Consider the following 17331-nt stretch of genomic DNA (forward strand, 5'->3'; position numbering starts at 1 on the left):
ATGTTTACAAATCAGAAATTCGTTGTATAATAGTGATAGCGTAGGTTAAATATTGTACAACTAGTCTATAAAAGACAAATAGTGAAAATGACATGAAAAATTAATTTAAATTTCAACGAATATTCGACTATCATTCGACTAAAGCCTCCAACTATTCGACTAAGCTGTTCGAATAAAATTGACATCCCTAGTATATATGAAAGTAACATTGGTAATTGAAATAGTTCTAACCGTGTACCCGAATGTAAAGTGAGGAGATTCTTGAAACCACTCATGTATGCTTACACGAGAGGGAGAGAGAGAGAGAGAATGTGTATGTGTATACTTGTATGAAAATGCAAAAAAATATTTATCCACAATCTTGCGGGTAGGGTTTCAAGTAATCCTTACAGATTCTCTTAAAATACAAGAAATTGTATAGGTATCAAATTTTATACTACCTAGGGAAAATTTTCAAACTGGATGGGCTTCCTATACATACATATAAAACAGGCACGTAGCACTGTTTCTCAAAATGTGTATATGGGATGGGGAGCAGGGGGCAGTAAAATGATTGATAAGCCAAAAAAACAAAAACAAAAACAAAACTTTCGGCACTTAAAAATTTGGAGGGGTTCAGAAAAATGCCGAAATACTTGGGGGAAAAATGAAAAAGGAAAAAAGGGATTGAAAAAAATCCGTAGTCAGGGGGAGGACAGATTCCATTCATACTATCATTTTCAGAAGAAAAATATTTGAGTATTCAATACAGTATCGTTGGATGAGAGTGGGGAGAACCAGCCATTCTTTAAAAAAAAAATCCTTACAAAATTAACCATTAAAGACAGGCCTGTAGAACGCGGGGATTGGGGATGCCCCCTCCCATTTTTCCAGAGCATTTTTTTAGCTTGTCAAAGATTTTTCAGTAAAGTGTCAATTATTTCTTCCGGCTGTCCCCTTTCAAAAACAATACTACGTGTCTGAAAGACACTCTCAAAAAAGGGAGTATCCCCCCCCCCCCCCCACGTGTGTGTATATTTGTTAATTTGTGTTTTGGTTAGATGCTTTGATGTTGTATTCTAAATAATTTTCTCACACCAAACTACTCAGTTTAGTTTTTAGATAATTACGAAAATCTGGCTTACATGCATGAAGCTATCATTAAAGCTGACATGAATTCTTAAAAGCGCAACATTTGCATCAATGTAGGACTTGTTTCATAATTAAAAAATTATATATGGAGCCTGTAATGCAATATATAACACACAAAGAATGTTTGTGTGTTTATTAGATCTAGACAATTTTCAGTTTCACTTCATGAACAGCAATCAGACTTTTTTTTAATGATTTCTTATTTTTTATCCAGTCGCGTAAATACTAATTCCCCTTCTCACTTTTGATATTTTCCCTAGCTGACCAAAATCTGATCAGCACGGACTAAGTGTATTTGAGTGCTAGGCTGTATGATGACATGACAACGTCTTTACTGTTGAGTTTTTATAGAGTTTATTACTTTTCTGCGATGCATATTTCAATGAAATACAAGGTGTAAATCACTCGGCATGTGTACATCTTCGAACGGGTACAGTGGTCTATTTTCCAGGTATGAATAAGTTTACAGCGTTCGACGCGTTCTCTCGGTATGCACCATTATATTTGCATATGGACATGCATATCAAATATGCTGGTTGTTTGTTCCATTCTTACAATAGATAATTGCAAATTGTTTGTACAATTTTTACTGTGAATTATTCCAAGTTAATTATGCTATATATCTGTATATTGGCATGCTTTTAAAAAACATGCACAACTATGTTTTTTTCTTCCAAACTTGCATTTATATTATTCAAAACGATACTTATAAATATCTTTATGACTGTTTTTATCTGCTGTGGTTTTGAAATGTTTTCATCAATTCATGTGTTCCCAGATACTTTACTGTCGGAGATGTGCACGTGTCGATAGCCAAACCAAAAACTCACTCATGTGTAACGAGGGCATTGGGGTATATATTGTTACAATAAGACAAGGTATCTGAAAGAAATATGGCAGAATACGGCTAGTTGGTATGAAACAAGTCATACATTGATGCAAATGTTGCACTTTTAAGAATTCATGTCAGCTTTAATGATTAGTTTCATGCATGTAAGCTAGATTTTTGATTTATAGGATTAGTTTATTCATCAGTTTTAAGAAAAAAGTGAGGAATCATTGCTTAAATGTAATTGATTAATGTTTAACATGCTTAAATATAGAATATCCAAGGTTGTGCTCAAGATGTGGGGGCCAGGGAAATTCCCCATCTGTAATTACTTATTCCCCCTGTCATTCTGGCATTGCTTCCTCAAACCCCACTAGAGGAGGAATCCAAGACACCCTTCCACTTTTGAAATGTTCCCTTTCTATTTCAGTTCTTATGGACAAACCTGAATACCTGGTCACCTTAATAAAGATTTTAAAGTTCAAGAATCATGCATATATCTCTGGTCCCCTTAATGATGGGTTAATGCATGTAAGCTAGATTTTTGATTTTTAAGGATGTTTTATTCTTCAATGTTAAGGAATAGTGAGGAATCATGTTGCTTAAATGCAGAATACCCAAGGTCGTTCTCAAGATTCAGGGGCCAGGTAAATTCGCTGCCTGTAATGACATAATCCCCCAGTTATTCTTGCATTGCCCCCTCAACCCTCACTAGCAGAGGAATCCAAGACAGCCTTCCACTTTTAAAATGTCCTCTTTCTATTTCAGTTCTTATGGACAACCCTGAATACCTGGTCACCTTAATAAAGATTTTAAATTTCAAGGATCATATATATATCTCTGGTCACCTTAATAATGGGTTTTATGCTAGATTTTTGTTTGATACATTTTCATTCACCAAATTGTACCACCAATTTTTTTCCTTTTGAGTTTTGCAGATCATTGTGACATTCTAGATGAAAATTGGGTATTTCATGACCTTAATAAAGATCTTTGAGTTAAACGAGTACTTGTAATGAGGGTTGTCCAGAAAGTTCTTAGACAAATGCCATAATTTTCTTGATATTGACCACTCTGCCAAATGTTTACAACATAATTTTAATATAGACCATGATTTAGTAAATATATAAAAATTAAACAATATACACTATTTCACAAAAATTATAGGTGTGAATAGATTGTATATACAAGCTGCACAGCCCAGTATGACATTAAGTTAGTTTCATGATAACGTCAAGAATATGGATTTTGAACAGTACAGTCAAACCTCGTTATCTCGAACTCAAAGGGACAAAGAAAATACTTTGAGATAACCAAGGATTTAAGATATTCAGGGTAAAATACTTAAGGAATAAGCAGATGGGACTTCAAAATATAACTTCGACATATCCATGGTATTTGAGATATATCCGTGTTCAAAAAACAGAAGGTCAGCTGTACTTCTATGCCCTATATTAATCAGAGATGCATGAAGGATGCTTCTAGTATGTTTCATTATACCAGTCAAGATTTCAGATGCTGCAAATTCAGCTAAAAGGAGCATTTCCAAGTAACTATAAGCCCTATATTGACCAGACTTGCATGGATAATACATATAAGGATGCACACTACCGGACTTGCTTCAATTGCTGGATCTGACCTACATTTTCCAGATGAGTGACCAGATTAAAGTTTTTTAAGCAGGTTTCATTTCCAAGTAACTATAAGCCCTAGGTTGAACAAACTTGTACAAATGATACATCTTAGGATGCACACTATACTTGACTTCCTTCAGATGCTGAATATGACCTACATTTTCCTTCCGGATGAGTGACCAGGATAAAGTTTTTGGAGCAGATTTCATTTCATAGTAACTATAAGCCTGGTGTTAACCAAACTTGCATGGATGATACATCTAAGGATGCACATTACTGGACTTGCTTCAGATGTTGGATCTGACCTACATTTTCCAGATAAGTGACCAGGTTTAAAGATTTTTAACAGGTCCATTACCAAGAAATTATAAGGGCAATCTGGACCAAACTTGCATGATGATGCATCATGGGATAAACACTCTCAAACTTGCTTCAGATGGTGGATTTGACTTTAATTTTCTGGATGAGTGACTAGTTTAAATTTTTTAGGTAAGTCCATTCCCAAGTAACTGCAAGCCCTATTAGACTAAAATTGCATAAATGTTACATGTAGGGATGCAGACTACTAGATTATTAGTTTAGTGTGGGACTTTGCCTTACTTAAAGACAACATTCGTTGAGGTGAGCTCTGTTATCTCTTATTACCTATGATTATCAAGTATTTGTGGTGCACATACAATTTTTTCTTGATTTAGCCACATGCACTGCTAGTGTGTGTGTGATATTTACATATAGACCATAATGGAGTAAATTTTTAAAATTCAATAAATGATAATTTAAGAGTATCATCAGTATGCACACTTCCTGTATATAGCTGCAGAGCCCAATCCGATGTTGCGTTTTATTTATTACACATTATTATGCTTCCTGTCAGTTTGTCTCTATATAATCAATACCCAACTATTTTCGCATAGTGTTCTAAGGAATTATATATCGTAAACATACTATGCCGAAATAGCTAGTGTGTGGCTTCTTTTTCTGAAAAAAATCCAACAGCTCCCACGCCATGGATCGAACTCACGACCCCGACATCATCAGTCTGACTCGCTACCGATTACGCCACAGACGACATTGTCTAAAGCACTGTATTATAATATATATAAACTTAGTTTCAAATATTTTACACTTAAAGAAAAAAAAATAAACAAATTAATTTTCTAAAATAGTTTCTTGCAATTTTTTCCCCTTCACTCAACTAAAATTCTGTGAAACTACATGTATCTGTACATGGATCATTCAAAATTAAAGAAAAAAGATAATGTACATGTAGCACAATGTGACGTCATGATAGGGGTGTACTAACATGAATGTAAGAAGTGATGAAACATTGGAAATGGAGAAAATGTTGTCGTTTTTATACAGCAGTCAGCATAATAATAACAATAGTGTTGTACTTTGCATGCACTATGCCTAAATAGTAGTCAGGGTTTGACACATAGTGCACTCGCCTCCGGCTCGTGCACCATGTGTCAAACCCTGACTACTATTTAGGCATAGTGCATGCAAATTACAACACAATTATATAATCATGTCATAATTTTATTTTCATCAAATAACAGTAGCAGTAGTTTTCCACTTTTTGTACTGTCTTTCAAATTGTACTCTCCTTTGAAAAATCATATATACCAATTTCAAATCAATGACCTAAATATATTCTAATAATTTTTAGATGTTTGTCAATGAATAATTAGTTTGTCTCTGACATCGTTTCAACCATATTTTAGATAATACATAATTTTATGATTGGACGCTATTCCATATGGATGGCCGACATCGCTTTCTCTGTCAATTTTTGAAACATATTTGTTGCAGTTTTTTCTTAAGGTCAAGAATTAGTAAATGAAAGGAGCCTACAATTTCTTTAATTTGAGAAATAGATTCCTTTAATGACTATAACTTGGTCAAATAAGGTGTATTGGGGCATAACTTTTAGGTAAACAAGATTTTAAAAAATCATATTTTAAGCTGTTATTTTCAGTGAAAAATTAAGAAAACCTGTCATGAATATGGGAGTTTTTTTTCCATGTCAGACAAAGGAAATGTATCCAGATTGCCTAGTATACTGTCTCTAAGAAAACTGTAATTTGTATGTTCTTAACCTTTAAGGTAAAAAGTTTAATTTAACATGTACCATATAGCTGAACTCAGACAATTAGTCACCAAAATATTTGTCTATTGATGACAGGAAAGTTGAATTTCTCTGCCATTGACATAAGGTGTGTAACAGGAAAATGCTGCATAAGCAAGAACAGGATTTGAACCCAGCCCTCTGTATCACTAATCAGGTGCTTTAGCATGTTTATTAACTGAGTGATCTGGCAATGGGGATCAAGCCTGTCTGATCGCCAAATTCCTCCCTCCTTAAATTGTATCTGCCCTTGAAGACACAACTCAAGTTCTTTTTACCCCTGGCAAGCCTTTTACCTGCAAGTCGAGGGGTGATCAATGGCACCAAATAAATATGGGATGGACCAAACCAGGATTTGAACCTAGGTCCCCTGAATCACTAGTGTAAGTTTCTTTTTAAAAGGAATAACATTTTAATACACATAGTAAATTAGAATTTCATTTTTTTCAGGAAATGGATAAAAAATTGGTATGTGTCGAGCAACTATAGCCACCTGATAGAAGGGTAAATTAGAAAGTTCAGATTACATTATGCCAACAGAGATGATAACAATGCCAACCAAGCTAAAAGTTGTCCAGGTTAGAATTATTTTTTTCATTAAATTACAATGTATGTACATTTAATATTTTCATATCAACTTACATGTATGAAGGTTGTTATTTTTTTATATACCTGTTGTGTAGGAAAACTTTTGTATTGGAGACAAGACAAGTTAATGACTTAATGATAGACTCACTGCAGAGAGAGATGTTGGAAAAGTGGATTTTGTTAACAAAAGGAAGATAAGGTAAAATATGAGAGGAGTTGTGAGTTTTGTATGACACAGTACTATTTGTTAACCAAAAAATTAATCTGAAAAATCTTGAGAAATTTAACTAAAGAAAACTTCATGAAAAGGAGCACATGCACATAAGGGGAAGCAACCTATTGAAAATTATCTTGCAGCTGTTCTCGGGTCAAAAAGTGATTTAGGATTAATAACTTGTATGCATATATATGTATATAAGGAAAATCTACATAAGAGAAGAAAGGGGGTGCATCTAGATAAACAATTTTATTTCTCTATGTTGAATAGCTGACATTGACTGTGTTCTTGATTTAAAAAAATACGTACATATGTTGGGGTAACTTCAACTGAATGTTAACATCTACTTTAGTTCATCGAAACTTGTGGACAGGATCATATGATCCTGCATGTACTATTTAAGCCTTGATTTTTTTTTTTAACTTAGATGCTTAATTCAGCTTTGACAACTGAGTGTGTTGAACATCATTATCAAAGATTCCATTCATTTAAGATTTTATGTTGGTTAAGAAATGTGTCATTTAGGGAGATTTGTTTTTTATACATGTGCATAAGTTATTTTGTAATTATTTTATAGCAAAGTAAATTTTTCGATTATGATTGTTCTAAGTTTTAGAGATTAATAGAGATTTTTCTTTTCTTTTTTTTTTTTACAGATCAAGGCTGCCAACCTTTGAGAGATACACTTCAAAAAGAGTGTTTAAATTCAAGACATTCAGTCACAGTACTCTGTAAATATTATAAAGTAAAAGTTATTTATTTAATTTGGAAAAGCATTTGAGAAACAGAGGATGTGAAAAAGACTTTGTCCATTTCAAGCTATCTGTTGTCAAGTACCAGGAATATGTGGATTTTATTCCACAACTTTATTATGAATTTGAATAGCAACTTTCAATGTCTGGAAGCTTTTTTATCAGTAGGGATGTAGATGTGAAATTATATAAAAATTATTTTTTAAAAGATATTAATCAAGAAAATTTTTGTAGATTAATAACAGGTAAAATTTGTAATGAGAGATCTTTTATTGATCATTTGCAGTAGTAAGCGACAGTTGTTATAATTATACCCCCACTCTGAAGTAGGGGGGTATTCTCATTTACCCTTGTGTGTCTGTCTGTAACAATTTTTTGTCGCAGTTTTCTCAGCAACTACTCATCAAAGATGCTTGAAATTTTGACACTCTCTTTGACTAGGCATGCCATATTGTGGGATTCATGAGAGTGTATATTCACATCAGAGCGGGGGTATTACTAGTGAGCATTGGCTCACAGACTTCCTGTTTGCTGAAGTTTGTGTTTGACTTTCATGTCTTTAACATGATGTGGCTTAAGGATATGCGCAGTATAGTTTGAACTATATTTTCTTATTCTCTCTATAATTTAAGAAATCCAGTAATTGAAAGATCTTTGTGCAATTTTATGATACCTGGTAATGCTTGCACACCTTATCTGAATCAAATTTTGAAGAAAATACCACATAAAACATTTTTTTTTGGGGGGGGGGGGGATTTTTCTTTTAAAAAATGCAAGGGTTTTCATCATTTGATATTTTTTCAAAACTCCTGATACATGTAATGTATGCTGATTTTTTTGTCAAAGAACACCTAATGGTATCATGATTTTCAATTATATTTTCTCTGAAAATTATCAGTTGGAAGGTTCACTGTAAAGTGCATGTACATTGCATATGACCTTAAAAATACTGTGGTGGCAAAAGACAAGAAATTTTTTTTTTCAGTTTTGGTACATGTACTATATTAATATTTCGTTAACCTGTCAATTTTAGATCAAATGAATAAAGGTTAAAAACTATTATTTGACTCTTTGTTTTTGTGAGTTATCTAGAGCAGGCTCGTAGCAACAGTTTCAAAAGAAAAAAAAAACCAAACTGACCAAAAGTGGGGGGGGGGGGGACTTCCCGAAATTATCTGACAAGCAAAAAGAAAAGGTGATTTACTGTCCAAATCCTGGAATTTGCCAGTGCTGGACCTTACAACATCAAAAAGTGGGGGGGGGGGGGGGGGCATCCAGCATCTAAAGGGAAACTTACTATAGCAAAATACTATAACCCCCACCCCCCGCATTCTACGGGCCTGCTAGAGACATCTAATAGTCTATTTTAATCAACATGTGAATGCAAATTTCAAATGGTTTGTCAAGTAATATAGATAGATGTATGTTGGAAAGGACCAAGAGAATTTTGTAATTATATAGATGTATATTATACAGCTGACCATATGGTCTGAAGTTGACATTAAAAATTGCAAAGTTGTAGAGTAAAATCAAAATTTGTGCCCCAAATTTTGTGATGACAGTGGCATTTTTCTTTTTAAAAAAAATTTATGAGTTTAAGTGAGCTTTAATGATTTTTATCTCACATGAGCTGAAAGCTCAAGTGAGCTTTTATGATCACCTGTTGTCCAGTGTCTGCCCATCTGACTATCCACTTGTCTGTAAACTTTTCACATTCGACTTCTCAGGAACCGCTAGGCCATTTTTAACTTAGTTTACTTATGGGGGGCCCATAAGTAAACTAGCGCATGTGAAACTACTATTTGCAACTGTCAAATAATTGTGTACCTCTAAAAATACCCATTATTATATATTATACATTTCAAAATTATAAAGACCAATAGCGCTTTTGAATTAGATTCAGCACGTACTGTTGAATTGGGTTCTTTGGATATAGGAAAGGGAATTTTTTTCCAGATATTGTGTGTTGTTTTACTAAAATTTACCTTGAATTTGTTACAAAATTTTATTTACACACGTTTTTCTATACATTTGCTATCTCCAGGTCATCGCTCCACGATTTTAAAAAGTTATTTGTGTGTATCAAACTATTGACATTAAAATTTTAGATCCCTAAAAGCCTTTTCTCGACATATTCAGCCATATTTTGTTTTTAAAAACTAGAAATAAAATTGCAGTTTTGCTAAAAATTTTATTTGAAACATTTTTGCGTATCGGACAATTCCCTAGTGTTTGGAAACATACTCATGTAATTTCTGTCTTTAAAACAAATTCATCAAGTTAATTACATACCGGTATCCTTATTATGCTGCATAGGAAAAATCTTTGAAAGAATATAATGTTCAAATACTTTGTAAATTGTTATACAAACTACATTATGGCAGGTGCATAGCCAAATAAAAGTGAAGTATACGAAGAGGACGACTGGGGTGGAGTGGGGGTTAATTTCCAGTTTTCACAAAAAACTATATTAAAAATATTATCAAATTAGCATGGTTTAACTATGCTACAACAAAAAATGGATGGGGGCAACCACCCTTTCAGTGAACATTTTCAATAGTCAAAAGTTAGGTTTGGAAAAGAATAGGCAGGGAACCCTCCCCCCCCCCCCCATACTACATGCCTGCTGGTGAGGGCCCAGAAGTTTCTGAGTTTTACCAAATACATGTATATCATTCATTTTCTTGCAAAATAAAAATTATGTCATTTATCTTTTGTTTAGAAATAGGAGACATAATATTTATTGTTTTAACGCAAAGTTAATACTTCTACGGAAACTTAGTGTACATGTAGTTTAGGCTAAATATCTAATCGATATTTGGTATCATACTCTTTTCTATCGTTCAACAACTTGTATACTTAATGTTAACTATTAACAAAAAATATCGTATTTTAAATCATATACTACATGTAGTAGATCATGACATTTAAGGATGTGTCTGAAATTTTATTTCTCAAAGATCTTTAAAAAATATCAAAAAAATAAAAAATGTATCAAAGAACGAATACAAGTTCATGAATGCTTTATTTAAATTTGGCAATGATTTAATAAAGGACTTCAAATTTTATTATATAGTCATGATTATATAAAATTCAAAGCGCTCTTCAGCAGTATGACACAAAATAATTCGAAATCCGAATATTTGTTGGATGGTACTGAGATTTTTTCTTCGAATAACTCTCTCTCTCCCATAGATTTTATTTATTTATTCATCTATTATATTTATTTGTTTATTTTTTTACAATTATGTGTATGCACTTGCATATTTGCGTATAGGCAGCTACGCGCCTATGTGGGTTTTTAAGAAATCATTAAACAGTCACCCAGTTAAAAGAAATTTATCATAATAAATGGTTTGTGTTAAACAATAAAGAATTCGAATTAACTTGTTTTGCATTTTGTGATAACAGCAAGACATTCAATACGGTTTGTTTAAAAGAACAAGAGACAGCATAGATTTGTGGGTGAAGTTCTTACCCTGGTACCTTGTTGACTAATTATCTTTTCAATCAATCGCAACAGATCGAAAATAAATTTTCAGTATATTTAGTGAGAAGGACGGAAGCTGGAGTTCCCCAGGGCTCTATTCTTGGACTTCAACTTTTCTTACTTGATATACAAGACCTACCAGGTGGTCTATTGGGTACCTCTGGGATATTGTCATATGATGCATGTTCGTGTCAAACACCTTTCAAAACGTGCAGAACTTAGAAAGGCTGAGCAATCACGACTTATAAATGAAGAATGGCTAAAAACGACTTGTGAAATTTAATCCCAATTACCAAGCTAAAATTATTAATATTTTTCAGCAATGAAGATAAAATATATAATTGCACTTAGTGTTGAATAATCAGCAAATCGATCCTTCATCTTAGACTTACATTCTCAAACCCTGGGGAGTGGAAAAACCACACTGACAGTATTATACAAAAGGCTTCCAAAGAAATTGCAGTTTTTCGTAAATTAAAAGTGTTACGTATCGTGACCTCTTAGCTTAAATGTATTCTAGTATTACGTTTATACATGTAAGACCGATACCACTTTTGGAATATGCATTAGAAGCATGGAACAGCATCTCCGCAGCTGCTCTGAAAGGCCTGATAAACTTCAGCAAGAAGCTGTACATATTGTAACTGGCGTTCCTGTTTATCGTGCCTTGCAAGATTTCAAGTATTTTGTGCTGCCACGGTATATTATTCTTAAATTGAATCATTTAACTATTCTCTGTTAAATTTTAGTTCACTATAACCTTACAACTGTAAGAAAAAAAAATGTCCACCTAAGCCAGATTTAGTACTTACGAAAATATACACTGGTCACCTTAACTCACGTGAAAGGGTTACAAAATATTAGGGAGACCAATTTTTTTGTATATTTTTACCTACAAGTTTTCTGTAAAATTTAGCGTTAAAATGGTAATTAATAAGCCCAAGTACCAACAAAAATGCATTTGGTTTTTATTTCAAAGCATAGGGAAAAAAGATAAATTTTGTCTACTTAAGCCAGATTTCATGGCATTGGTCTCCTAACCCAGAAATCAGGATTATATATATATATATATATATATATATATATATATATATATGTGTGTGTGTGTGTGTGTGTGTGTGTGTGAGGGTGTGTGTGTGTGTGTGAAAAAAAAACTTGTCAATAAAAAGTGTTCAGCCAAAATACCCCGCTAAGGCTTTTCGTGTTCGAACTGGTTTATTTTCCTTGTCCAAAAAAAATTTTCTTAAGTGGTTCAATCATGAAATTTAATCCGGAAACTGGCATTGGATTGAAAGTCTCTTATAGGAGAAACTTCCCCTTCCTTTCGTATTACGGGCCTAAAATTAATCACATCAGGGGGCGGATCCAGCAATTTTTGAAAAAGGGGGGATGTTCCAGGTCTGTGCCACAAACACTCATGCATAGAATCACACCACAGGCACTTCAAGCCTGTAGAAACGGCTTTCTAAGGGGACAACCTTCAAAAAGAGTTGACAAGCAAAAAACAAAAAAAAAAACACCTGTGCACCACGCTCTAAAATCCTATTTGGGGGGGGGGGCTTCCACTTACTATTCAGTACATTTTTTTCTTTCAAATACTTGAAGAAATGGAGGGGTATCCAAATCAAAACTTACATATTAAAACTACAGCAAGATTATTCTACAAGTGAGCTTCCTCACACGGCATTATACGGGAACATTTTAAAATCTTTCTCTTCACTGATTAAAATATCTCCATAATATAAGTAGAGAAATATATATTCTTATGCACACTCCATTTCATAACGTTTCAAGTATGTATGCATATACTTCTTAAAGTTAGATAGTCCAAAAATTCCGTAGCTGAAAGTTCGCTGGTATCTTACTGATGATAATCAAATTGAAACCTTGCATGTTACTTGTGGGTGGTCGGGGCCGGGATTGTGAAGGTACACGGAGGAAAGCAAATACGCCAAACTCTATATAGAGTGCAGAAAGAGCAGATATTGAACTACTTATTTTATTAAAAAATGTTAGCCCTAAAATATCTATATTACAGAATCCCCCCCCTCTCTCTCTCTGGAAAAATAAAAGGGGTTCCAACCCCTGGAATCCCCCTCTGAATCCGCCAATGCACATATACATTGTACATGTATATTGTGCTTAATTTTTATCAGTGTACAATTATTTGTACAAGGGAGATGCTGGTCAAGAAAGCTTGACAGAAACAATTCATACAAATATAGTTTACATGTACATATTTTACTCGTTATTTACATTAGTGTAGTAAATATTAAATAATTCTGAATTTTTGAAACATATTTCAATTCCCTTTTTCTTCCTTCTCTCAAACCAGTTTTTTTTTTTTTTTTTTTTTTTTTTTTTTTTTTTTGCTTGTCATTTATTTTTTTAACTTGTATAATATGCATCTTGTTTCTGGAAACATATTTGAAATTTGTTGAAAGCAGATAGCATCCTCTCTTTAAAAAACGTTACTTTTCACGTTTTTATGCAGGTGCATAAGAATTATCACGCGGGCTTTTTTAATGAAATGATTGACATGAAGTTACAAAAATAAAGATTGATTACTGGTACATGTAGATATAAATATTGTATGTACCGACATGGGTATTCATTAAAGCCGGGCATGTGTATTTGACGGATCAGCACATGAGTTCTATTTTGGATCCAGTTTACAGAGATATTTCTAATTATCTCAATGCTAAATTTCTAATGATATCTTTTTTAGATAATTTTTCCGTTTCTAATTAAGGTAAGGTTTGCGACCCCCTCCAAATTTTATTTTTTTGAAATTGTACATATGTCATACATCAATTTGTTTGGAAAGAATAGCTTCATCATTTAACACCATCTTAAAAGATATTGCCCGTCCCGTTTTTTGAGTAAAAGACGCCAAATTTGAGGTATTTGACGCTTTACATGTTCAATTATTTTCAATGAAAAAAATTGATTAATTTTATATATTATCATATTAAAATAATTCAAATGGCATGAATTATTTTATTTTATGCTTAATTTATCTTATTTTTTTATTTCTGTTACTGAAAATTTAAAAATTTGGGTTAAAAAAGAGGTTTTTTCAACTTTCCATAATAAAGTAAAGCCGTTGCCATGGCAACAAACAAGTAATAATCACCATTATCTATATCTACCGATTCCACAAAAATCCAAGAAATTGTTCAAGGGATAATTTTCATTACAATAGACTAAAAAATATATATGTCCCCAACACCATTTCCATGGAAACAGAGGCTATATAATGGGTTTTGTACATGAAAATCAGACCTTTTTGCATTTTAAAGTAAACATTGATACACTTTTCAGAAAGTGTACTCATCAAACTAAATTTTATATGAAATTTTTTTTTGGCAGAAAATTGACCACAATAACACTCCTTCTATGCTACTAAATAGTAAATAAACAGTTCATGTGCAAAGACTCTTGGTATACATGTCCTACATAACGCACCTTTACAATATTATTGATGAAAAAGTCAATGGAATTATGTTTCAACACCTTTTAGAAATACCTGTATCTATAAACATGCTTGAGGTGTATACATGTACATGTAATTGTTCATCACGGTTTCTTAGCATGCTGCTGTTGGAAAACAAGTTTAAGTAAAACTTTTTGACCTTATGTTGATTTAATCATTTCAAAAGATTTCAACTACATGTATTAATTTCTAGGCATCCTTAGCAAATGTCTTTACTCATCTATGACTGGTGATCGAGGCTTAACATGCTATCACTTGAGTGAAATGTTGCAGGTATTTTATCCAGGTAGCTGCTATCTTAACAACAGTAACAAATATCTACATATCAATCATTTTAATAGTCTGTTCGTTTGTTTGCTTACCCTCCCTTCAAGATTATTTCACTCATATTGAGACGCCACCACTTGCCAGTGGAGGGCTGAAAATTTAGACCTGTACTCGACACTTAAGGCCTTCTGAGCAGTGAGGGATCTTTTCCGTGCCAGCAAATACTTGATACGGGACTTCGGTTTATATGGTTTCACCTAAGGACTGGTCTCCAAGTCCCGCAAGGATCAACTCCTTTTCCTGTGATTCTAGAGCAAAGCTCTGACCACTGCACCATGAGGGCGACTTTGATCAGTCCCAGATTCTGGATAAATGCAGCTGTATGTAAGAAGACAATAACATTGGATTTCAAGTTACAAATTGATATTTTAATGAGTTTACAGTGCAAGTACTATGATTTCAGTCAAATTGTAAAATTCTGCGAAGTTATTACACTGTCATGAATATTGGACAAGAACAGGAAAAATATAACAATGCCATAATGACACAGATACATATTCTGTCCATTATCTATGGATACTTTGCTACAACAATTCACATGAAATTTTACAAACACTTTTTGAATGCTACATAGAAACTTGTTAAGCAGACATATGCCACCTCCAATTAATACATCTGATGCATAAATTTATTTTACTGAATGCAAGTTCAAAGATGGAGAAGCAATGTACTATAATCATCTCAGCTAGACTCTTATTTTTTTTCTAAATATAAAGAAAACAGCTTATAGATAGAATGTTGTTGTGGAATCATTGTTTCCATGGATAACATTTATTGGGTAACCAGTCTCCTCCAGATCCTGGGCCACTGGTATTGGCAAATCTGGTTCCACACCTTTGGTCAATCTTTCAACTTTCTTGAACATTCATGAGCTGGAATACAATGGTCTTTACTATAATAGATGGCACTGATCTTCTAAGCAAGAACTGAAGTACTTTTTCTGATTTATTTCCAATTAATGATCCATTATCTGAAATTGTGTGTTCATTTTTCCTTTAATGAAAGGGATGAAAAAAAAATGAAATGAATGAATTTCCAACATACTCACTTTATAACTAATAATGGTACAACTATTATAAAAAATAAATGTATCCATTAATTTATATAGATTGAATTAGATGAATGCAATTATATAAGCTTGATGAGCAAATTTTCTAAAACACAACCTAAGCAATTCTAAGATTAAATAGTCATGCATAATCTGGATCTCTTTTTATTTAAAAAATGAGATACTAATAAAAATAGAACTTCATTCACAGAAAGTATTTCCAGGCCCTCATTAAAACCATTCAATCTAAATTAAAACTATCCACATGGTCTTAGGAACTGGGGGGGGGGGGGAGGCATCCCCCCCCCCAATTTTGCTGATATATAGAACACTATACACTATTGAAAACATCGCTAAATATATGCTTGTGCCACCTAAATAATAATGTCTGATGACCTTTCATTTTTGCTTGCCAAGGAATTTTAATATTATTGGTAGTGCCCCCCCCCCCCCAAACTGAAAATGGGTTTCGTTGTGCCCCACCCCCCACCCCATCCCCCAAGCTGAAATTGCTTCTTACGGGCCTGATCCAGACTATACTAATGTACATATCACTTGGTGAGGAAAAAATAAATACAAACTGTACTTTAGAAAAGCTCACCTGTATTATGTCATAATTCCAACCTGTGCCAGCTGTCTCTATAAGACCCCATCAAAGGTTACTTCAAACCTAAAAAAAAAATAATGAAAATAATAAAAAAAAATAAATAAATAAAATACTTATATTTACATGTACCAACTGACCATGTATCTATTTTGAGAGAACCAAAACTTACCATGTCAGAGTAGGACAATCAACTGAGCTTAGCAATCAGTAAATCATAATCAATACTGGAACATATATATAGCCAGTGCATTTAAGTAAAAATAGGAAAAGTATTGAAAATGTCTTGATACTGAGTCCCAGAATTTATAGCTTTATATTTACATTCCACATGTATTTTGCTTTTAAATGTAAGGAAAGCTATGGCATTCAACTCACCATAACACGGACAGGGGGTCAAAAGGTTAAAGTATGCATTTTATTTTTACGTCACAAACGTTGAGCGCCATGGAAATGCAACGTCATAAGCGAAAATCAAAATTCACGCTCACATTGAACAGAAGGCTGTTGCAACGGTTCTTCCATTCATTGTAACTTACCCCGAAAGGACAATACAGGGTTTTTGAAATATAAATCACATTTGCAATCAAGGGAAGGAGTTAAAAAATGTAAATATAAGCATTGAATCATTATTTTTTGAAAGATATAGTCTCATAACTGCAACTGTGTGTCCAACATATTTTCATAACGCGCTAATGCCCGTTACTCAATTAGTTTGCACACACCGTTGCAGTTATGAGACTATATCTTTCAAAAAATAATGATTCAATGCTTAAAAATCCCCCTCTTTTGAACCTACTTTTAAATCCTCTTTGAGATTATTAAATTAAAGTTTATGATAAAATTCATTTTAAAATCTATCTAGGGAGAAAATCCATGTGCAACATATAAACTAGTATGTTTTGACTAAGAGTTAGAACATTTAATTGTTTATTGCATTCAAGATTGATACTTTTTGAATGGATTTGGGCATCAGATCTTTTTCAATGAGAACTAATTTGCATTGAAAAATAATGTGTCAATCAATAATTCAAACAATTTCATAAAAAATAACTGATGAAAATGCTTTCCTGATTGTATTAAAAAA

The 17331-nt window shown here is 33.1% G+C and overlaps 1 long non-coding RNA gene and 1 pseudogene across 1 annotated transcript in view; one reads left to right on the top strand and one right to left on the bottom strand.

The window, feature by feature from the left end:
* Positions 1 to 8034, top strand: part of LOC133198993 (uncharacterized) — a 19399-nt gene extending 11365 nt beyond the window's left edge. Inside the window, exons 3-5 of the long non-coding RNA XR_009722704.1 lie at positions 6173 to 6300; positions 6406 to 6509; positions 7184 to 8034. This is a non-coding gene — a long non-coding RNA (uncharacterized LOC133198993). The remainder of the gene's footprint in view (positions 1 to 6172; positions 6301 to 6405; positions 6510 to 7183) is intronic.
* Positions 1 to 17331, bottom strand: part of LOC133198154 (uncharacterized) — a 70323-nt pseudogene that overhangs the window by 25866 nt on the left and 27126 nt on the right.

The sequence above is a fragment of the Saccostrea echinata genome, unplaced genomic scaffold (assembly GCF_033153115.1).
Source record: "Saccostrea echinata isolate AGI-Se365-2 ecotype Australia unplaced genomic scaffold, CSIRO_AGI_Sech_v1 ptg000033l, whole genome shotgun sequence".
NCBI classification, from domain to species: domain Eukaryota; kingdom Metazoa; phylum Mollusca; class Bivalvia; order Ostreida; family Ostreidae; genus Saccostrea; species Saccostrea echinata.